We start from the raw sequence: 15,102 nt of genomic DNA on the forward strand, positions 1-15,102 counted from the left end.
TCAGTTTGTCCCCCACCATGGCTCTCTGCAGATTCTCAGTTTGCTACCCACCCTGGCTCTCTGCAGATTCTCAGTTTGCTACCCACCCTGGCTCTCTGCAGATTCTCAGTTTGCTACCTACCCTAGCTCTCTGCAGATTCTCAGTCTGCTAACCACCCTGGCTCTCTGCAGATTCTCAGTCTGCTACCCACCCTGGCTCTCTGCAGATTCTCAGTTTGTCCCCCACCCTGGCTCTCTGCAGATTCTCAGTTTGCTACCCACCCTGGCTCTCTGCAAATTCTTCTTTTGCTACCCACCCTGCTTTTCTGCAAATTCTCAGTTTGTCACCCACCCTGGCTCTCTGCAGATTCTCAGTTTGATATCCACCCTGGCTCTCTGCAGATTCTCAGTTTGCTACTCACCCTGGCTCTCTGCAGATTCTCAGTTTGCTACCCACCCTGGCTCTCTGCAGATTCTCAGTCTGCTACCCACCCTGGCTCTCTGCAGATTCTCAGTCTGCTACCCACCCTGGCTCTCTGCAGATTCTCAGTTTGTCCCCCACCCTGGCTCTCTGCAGATTCTCAGTTTGTCCCCCACCCTGGCTCTCTGCAGATTCTCAGTTTGCTACTCACCCTGGCTCTCTGCAGATTCTCAGTTTGCTACCCACCCTGGCTCTCTGCAGATTCTCAGTTTGCTACCTACCCTGGCTCTCTGCAGATTCTCAGTCTGCTACCCACCCTGGCTCTCTGCAGATTCTCAGTTTGTCCCCCACCCTGGCTCTCTGCAGATTCTCAGTTTGTCCCCCACCCTGGCTCTCTGCAGATTCTCAGTTTGCTACCTACCCTGGCTCTCTGCAGATTCTCAGTTTGCTACTCACCCTGGCTCTCTGCAGATTCTCAGTTTGCTACCTACCCTGGCTCTCTGCAGATTCTCAGTCTGCTACCCACCCTGGCTCTCTGCAGATTCTCAGTTTGTCCCCCACCCTGGATCTCTGCAGATTCTCAGTTTGCTACCTACCCTGGCTCTCTGCAGATTCTCAGTCTGCTACCCACCCTGGCTCTCTGCAGATTCTCAGTTTGTCCCCCACCCTGTCTCTCTGCAGATTCTCAGTTTGCTACCCACCCTGGCTCTCTGCAGATTCTCAGTTTGCTACTCACCCTGGCTCTCTGCAGATTCTCAGTTTGCTACTCACCCTGGCTCTCTGCAGATTCTCAGTTTGTCCCCCACCCTGGCTCTCTGCAAATTCTCCTTTTGCTACCCACCCTGCTTTTCTGCAGATTCTCAGTTTGTCACCCACCCTGGCCCTCTGCAGATTCTCAGTTTGTCCTCCACCCTGGCTCTCTGCAGATTCTCAGTTTGTCCCCCACCCTGGCTCTCTGCAGATTCTCAGTTTGTCCTCCACCCTGGCTCTCTGCAGATTCTCAGTTTGTCCTCCACCCTGGCTCTCTGCAAATTCTCCTTTTGTCACCCACCCAGCTTTTCTGCAGATTCTCAGTTTGCTACTCACCCTGGCTCTCTGCAGATTCTCAGTTTGCTACTCACCCTGGCTCTCTGCAGAATCTCGGTTTGCTACCCACCCTGGCTCTCTGCACATTCTCAGTTTGCTACCTACCCTGGCTCTCTGCAGATTCTCAGTTTGCTACTCACCCTGGCTCTCTGCAGAATCTCGGTTTGCTACCCACCCTGGCTCTCTGCACATTCTCAGTTTGCTACACAGCCTGACTCTTGTACTCAGGCTTCATGTAAACTACACCTCCTAAACTCAACTACATAAAGCCAATATATATCTACAGTATGTACACATAGGCGTTTAGGATCGTTTAGGAGCTTCTTCAGTACTCAACCTCCCCTAACCTCCCTTCCCTGAACGCAGAAGAATCGTGTTCAGGATAGGAACATTTTGAACGCTGGCAGCAATTTTGCCACATTTTGCGTTTCTGTTTGCAGTCTGTTGTGCCAAAGCCTGCTGGTCTGCACACTCTCTCTGGAACTGGTAACTGCATTTGCTACAACAGCTCCAATAGTAACAACCTTGTGGGGAAAGACAAAGTTCAATTTGATCTTTTCTATCACCCAGATGTAATCTCTGTCACTCCAGGTGTGTTATGGTGCCTGGTGCTTGCATTGATTGTTGCGTCTATGTTGCTTGTCACTTTTTTCCTAATAAATTACATAGTTTTCACCTAGTTTTGAGTTAGGTGTTCTCCTGTGAAGATCAAAATATCTGATCACGCATGATTTACAGGATACCAGCAGTTGGTATGCTAACAGCTAAGGGGAGAAGGAGGGAAGTTAATTAGAAAACAACTTTATTTTTTTACTTGTAGGATTGCTTTTCTCCACGTCATTTGCAGATCAAAGTTCACCCCTCTCATCTGACAGCAGTGGCTAGAGCCAGCTACTGTGTTTACAAAGCAAATTCCGACTGTCATTATTGACAGCTGGGAATGGCCGGTAAAAGGGGGGGGGGGACAGCAGGGGGAGTGCTACGTATGCCCTGTGTTCTTCAATGAACGCGTAAGGTGCATGCCACTTGCCGACGGCCTAACTGTATATGTACGTCATTACTTTGACATTGAATTCCAGGGTTCTGCCAGCTGCCATAACCCCCACCCCCCCTTTTTTTTTTCTTGTTCGAGGCCAGCTTTCTAATGAAAGTGATCGCAGAGGCATATTCGCCAGCCCCCCCGCGTCTAGGCTTACAGAAGCCGTTGGTAAACTCAGAAACGATCCGGTCCCGCTAATGGCTGGGCAGGAAGTCATGTGAGGGCAAGATGGCGCTCACTTGGCTCTATCCCCTTGGAGAACTGAAGCAACCCCCGACGTCACTTCCGGTTCTCGGCCATCAATATGTATTTTTTTTTTTTTCCTTAACTGCTTAAGAACCGCCCATCGTCCATTTACTGCGGTAGGACGGCCCTTAAACGCAAAATCACATACCTGTACGTGATTTCTTTCAAGGGCATGTGCCTCCAGAGCCCCGCTCCCACTGTGATTGGACACAGTGGCAGCCAATCAGTGGGTCCAGCGAACCCAATGCCCGCTTGAAACCCGGAAATCGTTCAGAGAAAGGCAGAATGGCAGTCTGCCTATGTAAACAAGGCAGATCGCCTTTCAGCTAGTAAGGAAGATGGAGATCTTGTGTTTCTGCTAAGCAGGAACACGGATCTCTGTCTTCCTACAGTGCAACCATCCCCCACACAGTTTGTAAGCACTCCTAGGGAACACATTTAACCCTTTGATTGCCCCTGATGTTAACGCCTTCCCTGCCAGTGTCATTAGAACAGTGACAGTGCATATTTTTAGCACTGATTACTGTAGTAATGTCACTGGTCCCCTCAAAAGTGTCAAAAATGTCAGTTAGGGGTCCGATCTGTCCGCTGCAATGTCGCAGTCCCCCTAAAAATCGCTGATCGCCGCCATTACTAGTAAAAAAAATTAAAATAAATAAAAGATCCATAAATCTATCCCATAGTTTGTAGAAGCTATAACTTTTGCGCAAACCGATCAATATACTCTTATTGGAATTTTTGTTTTGCCAAAAACATGTAGCAGAATACAAATTGGCCTAAAAGGAAGAAATTCTATTTTTTTTTTTTTTTATTGGATATGTTTATAGCGCAAAAAAAAATTTGGGTACAGCATCGCACAACGGCACAATTGTCAGTTAAAGTAACGCAGTGCCGTATCGCAAAAAATGGCCTGGTCATAAAGAAGGGTAAATCTTACCGAGCTAAAGAGGTTAAACTGTGGGTGGATATAGGGGCGAAGCTATATCATATGTATGCTGCCATCTTGGTGTCAGGAAAATTGTTTATTGCACCAGGTGGTTTTGGTGCATTTTCAAAAACCGCACCAAAATTCCTGCATGTAGGATTTTCGTTGTGCTTTGAGAATATTCACCAAAACTGCTGAATCCACTGGAAGTCTATGGCACAGCACAGGTAAAACACACAAAACCCGCAGGTGCACTGTGCTGCACCACGGTGCAGAAAAACTGCACTGCATCACTGTGTAGGCTCCCTAACTCTCCCTACCCACAGACTGTCAGCTCCTTCTAAACTAGTCCAACCTACTGACAAACTGGCTGTTGGGAACCCACCTTTTCATAGTGAGAAGGCTGGCACATAACAAAGCCCCCATTATTGGCCTGTCTAAAGGCCCGTACACACAAAAGAAAATCTGTAGGGAAAATTTGTCCAACGACCGATCTGTCGATTTTCGGATTGTTAGTATGGTGCTTTCGACAGCCAACTTCGACTTTTCGGCTGACAAAATCCTGATGTGCAGGCTATAAAATTTTTGTCGTCCGTAATACAACGTCCGATTTTCATCTCATTAGTACAGATTTTGACGGAAAAAAGTCTTAAGAGCAAGACTAGGCATGCTCAGAGACTAAAGAACACATACAAAGCAATCCAACACATGACATCACTTCTGAAGTAGAATTCTGTCGTACGGGAAAATTCGTATGAAAATAATCTCTTCACTTTCCACATCAGACAAGCATGCCACAAAAAACGGACGACAGATCGTTCGATAATCTGATCGTGTGTACGGGGCTTAAGCCAGCTGACCTAACTTCAAATGCTATGAAGTGCCCCATGGGTTACAAACAATTTGGGCTCACATGAGTTTTCCTGCCCATGGGAATCTTTCCTAACAGTGAAAGTCAGAGGTTGAAATGATCTGTAGATCCAGAGGTATTATATTGGCAACTGAAGCAATGAGCGTTAGGGTTAAGGATAGGGGGACTTTAAGGGCTAAGTGTTCTCATGAGATTACATTTTAAAGTAGACATAAAGGTAAAACTTTTTTTTTTTTCATTTTGGGTAGAGTAAGGGAGGGTTAAAGATTTTTTTGCCATCTGTGTCCCCATTTGGTAGATTTCCCTTCATTTCCTGCCCATAGCCAATTGAGAGGAAATCTCTCCATAGTGAGGAAACCCCAGGTTGTCACATGAATTAGTGTCTCTATGTAAAGATTTCCTTCTATTCTTGTTCTGCTGACAACCAGAAGTTTTTGATTTTCTTTCACTTTCAATCTTAGAGATAACGGTAAAAAGGGCACAAAGAGAGGGTTAATCTCCCTCAAGAACACAGACAGGGAGGGGTTCTAATCCCTCTCAACTATCCAAAACTATAAAAACACCGCAGAGGTGATCAAATACCACCAAAAGAAAGCTCAATTTGTGTTTATTTGGGTGCAGCATCAATTGACCATGCAATTTTCAGTTAAAGCAACGCATCGCAAAAAATGGCCTGGCCAGGAAGGGGGTAAAACCTTCCGGAGCCGAAGTGGTTAACCACTTGCCGACTGCCGCACGACTATTTACTACGGCAGTCAGCCCCCTACAGGCAAAGTGATGTAGGGGTAAGTCGCTCGCCCAAACACATTTTTTTTTTCTTTAAAAGGTAAATGAGAGGTCTGGGGTCTTTTTGACCCCAAATCTCTCAATACAACGGACCTGTCATGCTTCTTTCTATTACAAGTGAAGTTTACATTCCTTGTAGTAGGAATAAAAATGCTAAAGAATAAATAAATAAAGGGACAGTGTAAAAATAAAAAGTAAAATAAATTAGAAAGAAAAACATTTAAAGCGATCCACCCCTCCGTGCTCGCTCGCAGAAGTGAGCGCATACGTAAGTCGCAACTGCATATGTAAACCTGTTCAAACCACACATGTGAGGTATCGCCAGGATTGTTAGAGCGAGAGCAAAAGTTCTAGTGCTGGACCTCCTCTGTAACTTTAAACAGGTAACCTGTAAAAAAGTACCGTAGCTTGTCGCCATTCCATGAGTGCATGCAATTTTAAACCATGACATGTTAGATATCTATTTATTTGGTGTAACATAATTTTTCACATTATACAAAAAATTGGGATAACTTTACTGTTTTTTTTTTTAAATTCATTAAAATGTATTTTTTTTCCACAAAAATTGTGTTTAAAAGACCGCTGTGCAAATACAGTGTGACATAAAATATTGCAACAACCGCCATTTTATTCTCCAGGGTCTCTGCTAAAATATATATATACAGTATATATATATATATATATATATATATATATACACAGTATATATATATTAGAGATCGACCGATTATCGGCAACACCGATATTATCGGGGGCCGATATGCACTTTCCCCGATATATCTGTATTGGCCTTTGGATTTACGGATATTCCATCCATCCACCCACTGGCCCTGGCCTCAGCCACTCACCACAGGTTGCCAGCCGCCAGCCATCCGACCCACAACAGAACAGGGTGCCAGCAGGCCTGCATCCAGCCACCCACTCCACAACAGGGTTCCAGCGAGCAAAGCAGCCACCCAGATGACACCAAGCCAGCCACCCGCCACTGTGACCAGTGACCACACAGTGTTCCAGCCAGCCACACACCCACTCACCACAGTGTTCCAGAAAGCAAGCCACCCACAACAGGGTGACACCAAGCCAGCCAGCCAACACAGTGTTCCAGCAAGTCAGCCACCTATAACAGGGTGACACCAAGCCAGCCAGCCACCCACCACAGACTGTTCCTGCAAGCCAGCCACCCATAACAGGGTGACACCAAGCCAGCCAGCCACCCACCACATACTGTTCCTGCAAGCCAGCCACCCATAACAGGGTGACACCAAGCCAGCCAGCCACCCACCACAGACTGTTCCTGCAAGCCAGCCACCCATAACAGGGTGACACCAAGCCAGCCAGCCACCCACCACAGACTGTTCCTGCAAGCCAGCCACCCATAACAGGGTGACACCAAGCCAGCCAGCCACCCACCACAGACTGTTCTTGCAAGCCAGCCACTCTTAACAGGGTGACACCAAGCCACCAACCCACAACCCCACAACAGGGTGCCAGCAAGCAACCACCCACAATGCCAGGCGTCAGCCACCAACCCACAACAGGGTGCCAGCAAGCAACCCACACTGCCAGGCATCAGCCACCAACCCACAACAGGGTGCCAGTAGCAGCAGCAGCAACTTCAGCAAGCCATTTTTTTTAAAAAAATTGTGTCTTTCAAATTGAAATGGAGATGGATGACGAGAGAAAAAGTAAAAGTGTGGTCTGGGACTATTTCTCATCTCAACCTTCTCCAGGAAAAGCAGCAATGTGAAACACAAGTACAAGCAACATAAGCATGGGATCAGTAACTGCAAAAAACAAAAAAAACCTCAAATCTTTGGGCCCACCTAAGAGTTCATCATATTGAATTGTATCATGCAGCACAGAAAAAACAAAATGAATATCAATGTGATTTTGATTCAATACCTCCTGCACTATCCCAGGCAACAATACCAGATATGTTTGTGAAAAAAACAGATGTCACTGTCTACATTCAGATGGAAGATCCCAACTGCTGGATAGAGTAATCACAGAGATGATTGTCACTGATAACCAGCCATATACAATGGTGTCTAACTCAGGATTTCAGCGGTTGATGTCCATACTTGAGCCAAGCTACACACTGAAGTGTGAGAAGTATTATCGAACCGAAATGCTGGCAAAGCTTCACCAAAAGGTCGTTGACAAAGTAAAGGCTATGCTGCAAACAGAGAATGCTGGCAACTCACTCTCATTCACGACGGACTGCTCATCACAGAGTCATTGTCACTAATAATTCTTACATGCCACTTCATTGACAGCGGATGGACAAAAAGGCAATTGGTGTTGAATACAAAAGTGATGCAAAGATCCCACACTGAGTACAGTAGAGACATTTTTCTAGGCATGCTTGAAGAATGGGGAATCAACAAAGACAAAGTGATGCTTGTGCTACTTCCAGACAGTGGAGCAAACCTGCGGAAAGGAATGAGGCTTGCTGATATGTCAGACCTCTGTGTCATGGCACACAACACCCTCCAACTTTCAAATGATGGTCTGTCAAGCCAAAGAGCTTTGATTGATATATGTTTTGAGAAGCATGAAGAGATTAAAAATTTTGTGCTTGCAAGTCTTTTGAATCCTCAATACAAGAACCATCTTCTGATGATGTATTGGCTAAGGCGAAACAATGGCTGACAGAAGATATTCAACAGGAGGTGCAGGAGGTTCCTGCCAAAAAGACCAGTCTAGAACACTATTTTTATGAAGAGCAGCATGCAGCAAAAACAGACAAATGTCCAAAAATACATCAACGAACAGAAGAGAATCTTCTTCATCCTGGTCGAATTTATCAGGACATTTTGTGTGTTTTATTGGGGCTTCATGCGGAGGATTCAATTTCTTCTGAATCTGCAACGATGAGCCTGGATGATGAACTTCATCTCTATTTGAAAGAAGCAGTAATTGACAGAAGAAGTCATCCTCTTTAGTGCTGGAAAGAAAATGAGGCATGCTACAAAAGACTTGCTTCCCATGCTAGAAGATACTTCTCTCTCTCTCTCTCTCTCTCTGCTCCTCTGTCTTCCACTCCTCCCGAGCATATTTATGAAGTGGCAGCATTGTATGAACAAAACAGAAGCCCTTTAACAGGTGACCATGGACATGCTGAAATGTTCTGCTTTCTGCAGTATAATATTGTTCTACTTAACTGGGAGTATTGAAAAGAGTAATGTCCATTCAAATCCACTGTGTAGCTGTTGCCTAGCTTTTTTTTTAGAAGCAGTGTTTTGCACTGACTGCAGTTAATCATTGCAGTGAGTGCACTACTGCAGTAGTAGTCCCCTGACTCCAGTCCAACTCCAATCCACTGTCTAGCTGTTGCCTAGCTTTTTTCTAGCAGTTTAGCACTGACTGCTGTAGTTGTAGTGAGTGCCTTACTGCAGCGGTAGTCCTCCACTGACTCCAGTCCAATGATCCACTGTGACACGTGTAGCTGTTGCCTTGCTCTTTGTCTAGCAGTTTTGCACTGACTACAGTAGTTGCAGTGAGTGCCTTACTGCAGAGGTAGTCCTCCACTGACTCCAGTCCAATCCACTGTGACATTATGTAGCTGTTGTTGCCTTGCTCTTTTTCTAGCAGTTTTGCACTGACTGCACTGCAGTAGTTGCAGTGAGTGCCCTACTGCAGAGGTAGTCCTCCACTGACCCCAGTCCAATCCACCGTGTATGTATGTGTATTGTGTAGCTGTTGTTGTTGCCTAGTTTTTTTCTAGCAGTTTTGCACGTACTGCTGCAGTTGCAGTGAGTGCCATACTGCAGAGGTAGTCCACTGACTCCAGTCCAATCCACTGTGTGTGTGTAGCTGTTGTCTAGCTTTTTTTTTCTAGCAGTTTTGCACTGACTGCACTGCAGTAGTGAATTAAAAATATTGCAGTCCACTACTGCAGCACTTTATTATGCATTAATGCACAATCAGATGATGTGAAATGCAAATGTCCCTGCAAGTGCACTTTTCCTATCAGTTTTCATGCAGTTAAGGTGTGAAGAATGTTAAAAATGGTAATAAATAAAAATTAACATGTTTATTAAGAGATTTGTGTCGAAATTTGTGTTTTTTTTGCACACTTTTACATGTGTGAAAATATCGGCCAATATCGGACGATACCGATATGCGATCGCCAAAATATCGGTATCGGTACCAGCAACGAAAAACCAATATCGGTCAATCACTAATATATATATATATATATATATATATATATATATACAGTGGGTACTGAAAGTATTCAGACCCCCTTAAATTTTTCACTCTTTGTTATATTGCAGCCATTTGCTAAAATCATTTAAGTTCATTCTTCTTCCTCATGAATGTACACATAGCACCCCATACTGACAGAAAAACACAGAATTGTTGATATTGTTGCAGATTTATTAAAAAAGAAAAACTGAAATATCACATGGTCCTAAGTATTCAGACCCTTTGCTGTGACACTCATATATTTAACTCAGGTGCTTTCCATTTCTTCTGATCATCCTTGAGATGGTTCTACACCTTCATTTGAGTCCAGCTGTGTTTGATTATACTGATTGGACTTGATTAGGAAAGCCACACACCTGTCTATATAAGACCTTCCAGATAACAATGCATGTCAGAGCAAATGAGAATCATGAGGTCAAAGGAACTGCCTGAAGAGCTCAGAGACAGAATTGTGGCAAGGCACAGATCTGGCCAAGGTTACAAAAAGATTTCTGCTGCATTTAAGGTTCCTAAGAGCACAGTGGCCTCCATAATCCTCAAATGGAAGACGTTTGGGACAACCAGAACCCTTCCTAGTGCTGGCCATCCGGCCAAACTGAGCTATCGGGGGAGAAGAGCCTTGGTGAGAGAGGTAAAGAAGAACCCAAAGATCACTCTGGCTGAGCTCCAGAGATGCAGTCAGGAGATGGGAGAAAGTTGTAGAAAGTCAACCATCACTGCAGCCCTCCACCAGTCGGGGCTTTATGGCAGAGTGGCCCGACGGAAGCCTCTCCTCAGTGTAAGACACATGAAAGCCCGCATGGAGTTTGCTAAAAAAACACCTGAAGGACTCCAAGATGGTGAGAAATAAGATTCTCTGGTCTGATGAGACCAAAATAGAACTTTTTGGCCTTAATTCTAAGCGGTATGTGTGGAGAAAACCAGGCACTGCTCATCACCTGTCCAGTACAGTCCCAACAGTGAAGCATGGTGGTGGCAGCATCATGCTGTGGGGGTGTTTTTCAGCTGCAGGGACAGGACGACTGGTTGCAATCGAGGGAAAGATGAATGCGGCCAAGTACATGGATATCCTGGACAAAAACCTTCTCCAGAGTGCTCTGGACCTCAGACTGGGCCGAAGGTTTACCTTCCAACAAGACAATGACCCTAAGCACACAGCTAAAATAACGAAGGAGTGGCTTCACAACAACTCCGTGACTGTTCTTGAATGGCCCAGCCAGAGCCCTGACTTAAACCCAATTGAGCATCTCTGGAGAGACCTAAAAATGGCTGTCCACCAACGTTTACCATCCAACCTGACAGAACTGGAGAGGATCTGCAAGGAGGAATGGCAGAGGATCCCCAAATCCAGGTGTAAAAGACTTGTTGCATCTTTCCCAAAAAGACTCCTGGCTGTATTAGATCAAAAGGGGGCTTCTACTAAATACTGAGCAAAGGGTCTGAATACTTAGGACCATGTGATATTTCAGTTTTTCTTTTTAAATAAATCTGCAACAATGTCAACAATTCTGTGTTTTTCTGTCAGTATGGGGAGCTATGTGTACATTCATGAGGAAGAAGAATGAACCTAAATGATTTTAGCAAATGGCTGCAATATAACAAAGAGTGAAAAATTGAAGGGGGTCTGAATACTTTCCGTACCCACTGTATATATATAATATACAGTATCTCACAAAAGTGAGTACACCCCTCACATTTTTGTAAATATTTTATTATATCTTTTCATGTGACAACACTGAAGAAATGACACTTTGCTACAATGTAAAGTAGTGAGTGTACAGCTTGTATAACAGGGTAAATTTGCTGTCCCCTCAAAATAACTCAGCACACAGCCATCAATGTCTAAATATTTACAAAGATTTTTGCAAATTTTTGTGGGACTGCGATATTGCGGCAGACAGATCGGACCCCTAACTGACATTTTTGACACTTATGGGGGGACCAGTGACATTACTACAGTAATTGGTGCTAAAAATGTACTGTAATAATGACCCTGGCAGGGAAGGGGCGACCAAAGAGTTAAATGTGAGCCTAGGGGGTGTTTTTTAACTGTGAGGGGGATAGGCTTTCGGAATCAACACAGAGACCTGTGTTCCTAAATAGGAGGAACACAGGAGCTCTGTATTGATTTCTGAGAGAACAATGGTCTGCTGTGTTTACAACTCGCTGGCAAGTGGGCGCACGCGCACCCCCAAGTTCGCTCCTGCAAACTGCCATACAGGTACGGCTATTTGCGGGAACCTGCTGACCTGCCACCGTATATAGGTGGCGGCTGGTCAGCAAGTGGTTAAAGTGTAACTAAAGGCAAAAATTTTTTTTTCATTTTGGATAGAGTAAGGGAAGGTCATAACCCATTTTTTTTTTTTTTTTTGCCATCTGTGTCCCATTGGGGAAATTTCACATCACTTCCTGTCCCATAGCCAAACAGGAAGTGAGAGGAAATCCATCCAAAGTGAGGGAATCCTGGTGTATCACCAGGGTCAATCTCCAGATATAGTGTCTCCATTGAAAGATTTCCCCTCTATTACTGTTGTGGTGTTGACCCAAAATTTGGGATTTTCTTTTAGTTTCGATGATAACGGTAAACAGGACGACTGAAGAAGGCGAATCTCCCTAACGGAGCACAGACGACAATCAAAACTGACAGATTTTCTAATCCATCTCCACTTTATCCAAAACTAAAAAAAAAAATATAGTTTTACTTTTTAGTTACAGTTTAAGTTTCTTTTTCCAAAAATAGACATACTGATTTTGTCATTGGAATGAACTAATAAATTAACCACTTGACTGGAAGATTTACCCTCCTTCATGACCAGGTCATTTTTTGTGATACAGCACTGCATTTTTTAACTGACAATTGTGCGGTAATGCCATGCTGTACCCAAAGTAGAAATTGTGTCCTTTTTTTCCCCACAAATAGAGCTTTCTTTTGCTGGTATTTGATTACCTCTGGGTTTTTTTTATTTTTTGCGCTATAAACAAAAAAAGGCTGACAATTTTGAAAAAAAAAACTTTTTTTTTACTTTCTGCAATAAAACACATCCAATAATAATACTTAAAAAAAAATTCGATTTTTTTTTATAAATTTAGGCCAATATGTATTCTGCTACATAGTTTTGGTAAAAAGAAAATCCCAATAGGCGTATATTGATGGGTTTGCGCAAAAGTTATAGTGTCTACAAATATGTGATGTTTTTATTTCTTTCTTTTTTACTAGTAATAGCGGCGACCAGCGACTTATAGCGGGACTGCAATATCGTGGCGGACAAATCAGACACGAACTGACACTTTTGACACGTTTTGGGAAACAGTGACACTAATACAGTGATCAGTGCTAAAAAATATGCACTGTCACTGTACTAATGACACTGTCTGGGAAGGGGTAGACATCAGGGGCAATCAAAGGGCTAACTGTATGTCGAGCCAGTGTTTTCCTAAACTGTTGGAGGTGCTTTAACTAGGGGAAACGTTGGATCCTAGTCACTACTACTACTACTTTGCAGAGACACAGGATCCATGCCTTCCCTCCTGTTAGAACCGTGATCTGTCTTGTTTATATAGGCAGACCATTGTTTTGCCTCTCTACTCGTTCATCAGCGGGTGCCAGCGGACATTGAGTCCATGGTACCTGCCACTGGGCTCCCGTTGTGTGTGATGGCACATGCGCGCCCCTTCCTGGAAGAACCAGATCACGTATATATACACAGGGGCTGCCCTGTAGCAGTAAAACCGCTAAGGGGTGGACCTGAAGTAGTTAAAGGGTGTGGCTAAAACTTTAGATTTCTGGGTATGTACCTGGCAGTTTATGGTTAACCAGTTTGCCAATGCAAACAAAGCTCAGTAGAATTCCACAAACAGGAACATACTGATGATGTGTTACCAGTTTCTTGAAGATAGGTTATTTTTTCGTCATGGTCACGTGATAGTTTACATTTTTGGGGTTGTATTTGATATGTGCAAAGAGAGATCACACAAATATTTAACAGTATAACATTTTATAAAAGTAATGACAGATACAGATGATATTAGAAAATATAACAAGAATACATAACTAAAGATGCTGTTTCCACCACAGAGTCCCCCCTGCTCTCGCAGCGTGGCACACAGGTGATCACAGATGCATGCATGATTGCAAGCTCTGATGTGAGCCTGATACCTTACAAGTTTTGGCTTGGTAATAAAGGACTTATGTATAAGGACTTGTGTATAAGGAATGGTCAATCCACCCCCACTGGAGCAAAATAACCTTCTAAGGAAAATGGCTTTTTCCTGAAAGGAGATCAGTGGGCAGGCTTGTCCATATGGTCAGTTTACAATGATATTCCTTTGGTATGAGTTAGCTAAGTTAACTAGACTTTGTCCTTGATGGCCCCTTAGCCAGGTTTAGAATTCATTATTAGGTATTGTGAGCCAACAATAATAAGTAAATATGTCATATGCAATTTTCCCATCAGGTAGGTACAGTATAAGTTGTAATTAACAAAAGCTGTTACAGAAAATAAAAACAAATATGTTGCGCTAATCAGACATGAAATAAAGTCCTTATACCAACTGATGGGTATAAATTAGTGATCAAGAAATAGTCTCTAACCAAAATGAATTCATAAGGGTCCACATTGATGTGGAATAAGATGAGTCGAGATAATGATGACAATCCAAACTCCCTTGTGGTATTGCGCTTACCAGAATCACATGGCAAAAGAAGCTGGGTTCAAATCAGGATCTCGACAACTTGATTGTGTATATCGGTGATTAAAACTCCCGAAAATAGATACTGTGGAATCATAGAAGAAAGAGGAAGAACGCCATAGCATAAAACCCCACAAAAAACTTTCGATAATATAAAAAGTGACTTCAAAACACCAAAACTTGCAAAAAAAATCTTTAAGGTGAGATCAGAAGGAGGAATAAGAATCCACCACCAATTTAGAGGCTGCTTACCAGAGTAATAGATCAAATAAGGTGTAGTATATAAAGCCTCCAAATGCTCTTTACCAAGGGTAGGCTTAGTAGCAAAAAGACAGGCAAAATAATCCTCCACCAACAGGAGAGCCCCTTACCAAAATGAAGAGGAATACTAATGTAGTAGCAAGGAGTATGGATGGTAACTCCGACAAACGGGGCCTATCCACCACCACCGATAAATACGTCCCTTACCAGACTAAGGTGATAATGCACATTGAATATCCAGAAGTCAGATGGATGATGGATGCTCCCACAAGGATGATCAGGAAAATGAGCCCCCAATGTTCAATGACATGAAAGGGAAAAAGGCGCCATAGTGTAAAAACGTATCAAAATTTATTAATAAAAGGTAAACAACTAACATATAAACAGGAACAAAATCGCTTGTAGACAGATGAATTCGTATGTATCAGCCGCCGGCCGGACTGCTGCGCACATCCGCACTGTTCGGACACTCAGGAAATGGCGTCAGCACGCCGTGACCTTACGCCGTTTCGTCACAGATGACGTTCTCAAAGACTGATATACTTACCTATTAAACCCCATTATGATTGATGTTTCATGCCTTCTGT

General features: G+C 43.7%; 1 protein-coding gene across 1 annotated transcript in view; it reads left to right on the forward strand.

Moving 5' to 3' along the window:
- The window catches only part of LOC309566633 (E3 ubiquitin-protein ligase TRIM21-like), a 44,624-nt gene that overhangs the window by 28,366 nt on the left and 1,156 nt on the right, over positions 1-15,102 (forward strand). The gene's annotated exons all lie outside the window — the stretch shown is intronic.

Source organism: Pelophylax lessonae (assembly GCF_965119305.1).
Source record: "Pelophylax lessonae genome assembly, chromosome: 11".
Classification (NCBI taxonomy): domain Eukaryota; kingdom Metazoa; phylum Chordata; class Amphibia; order Anura; family Ranidae; genus Pelophylax; species Pelophylax lessonae.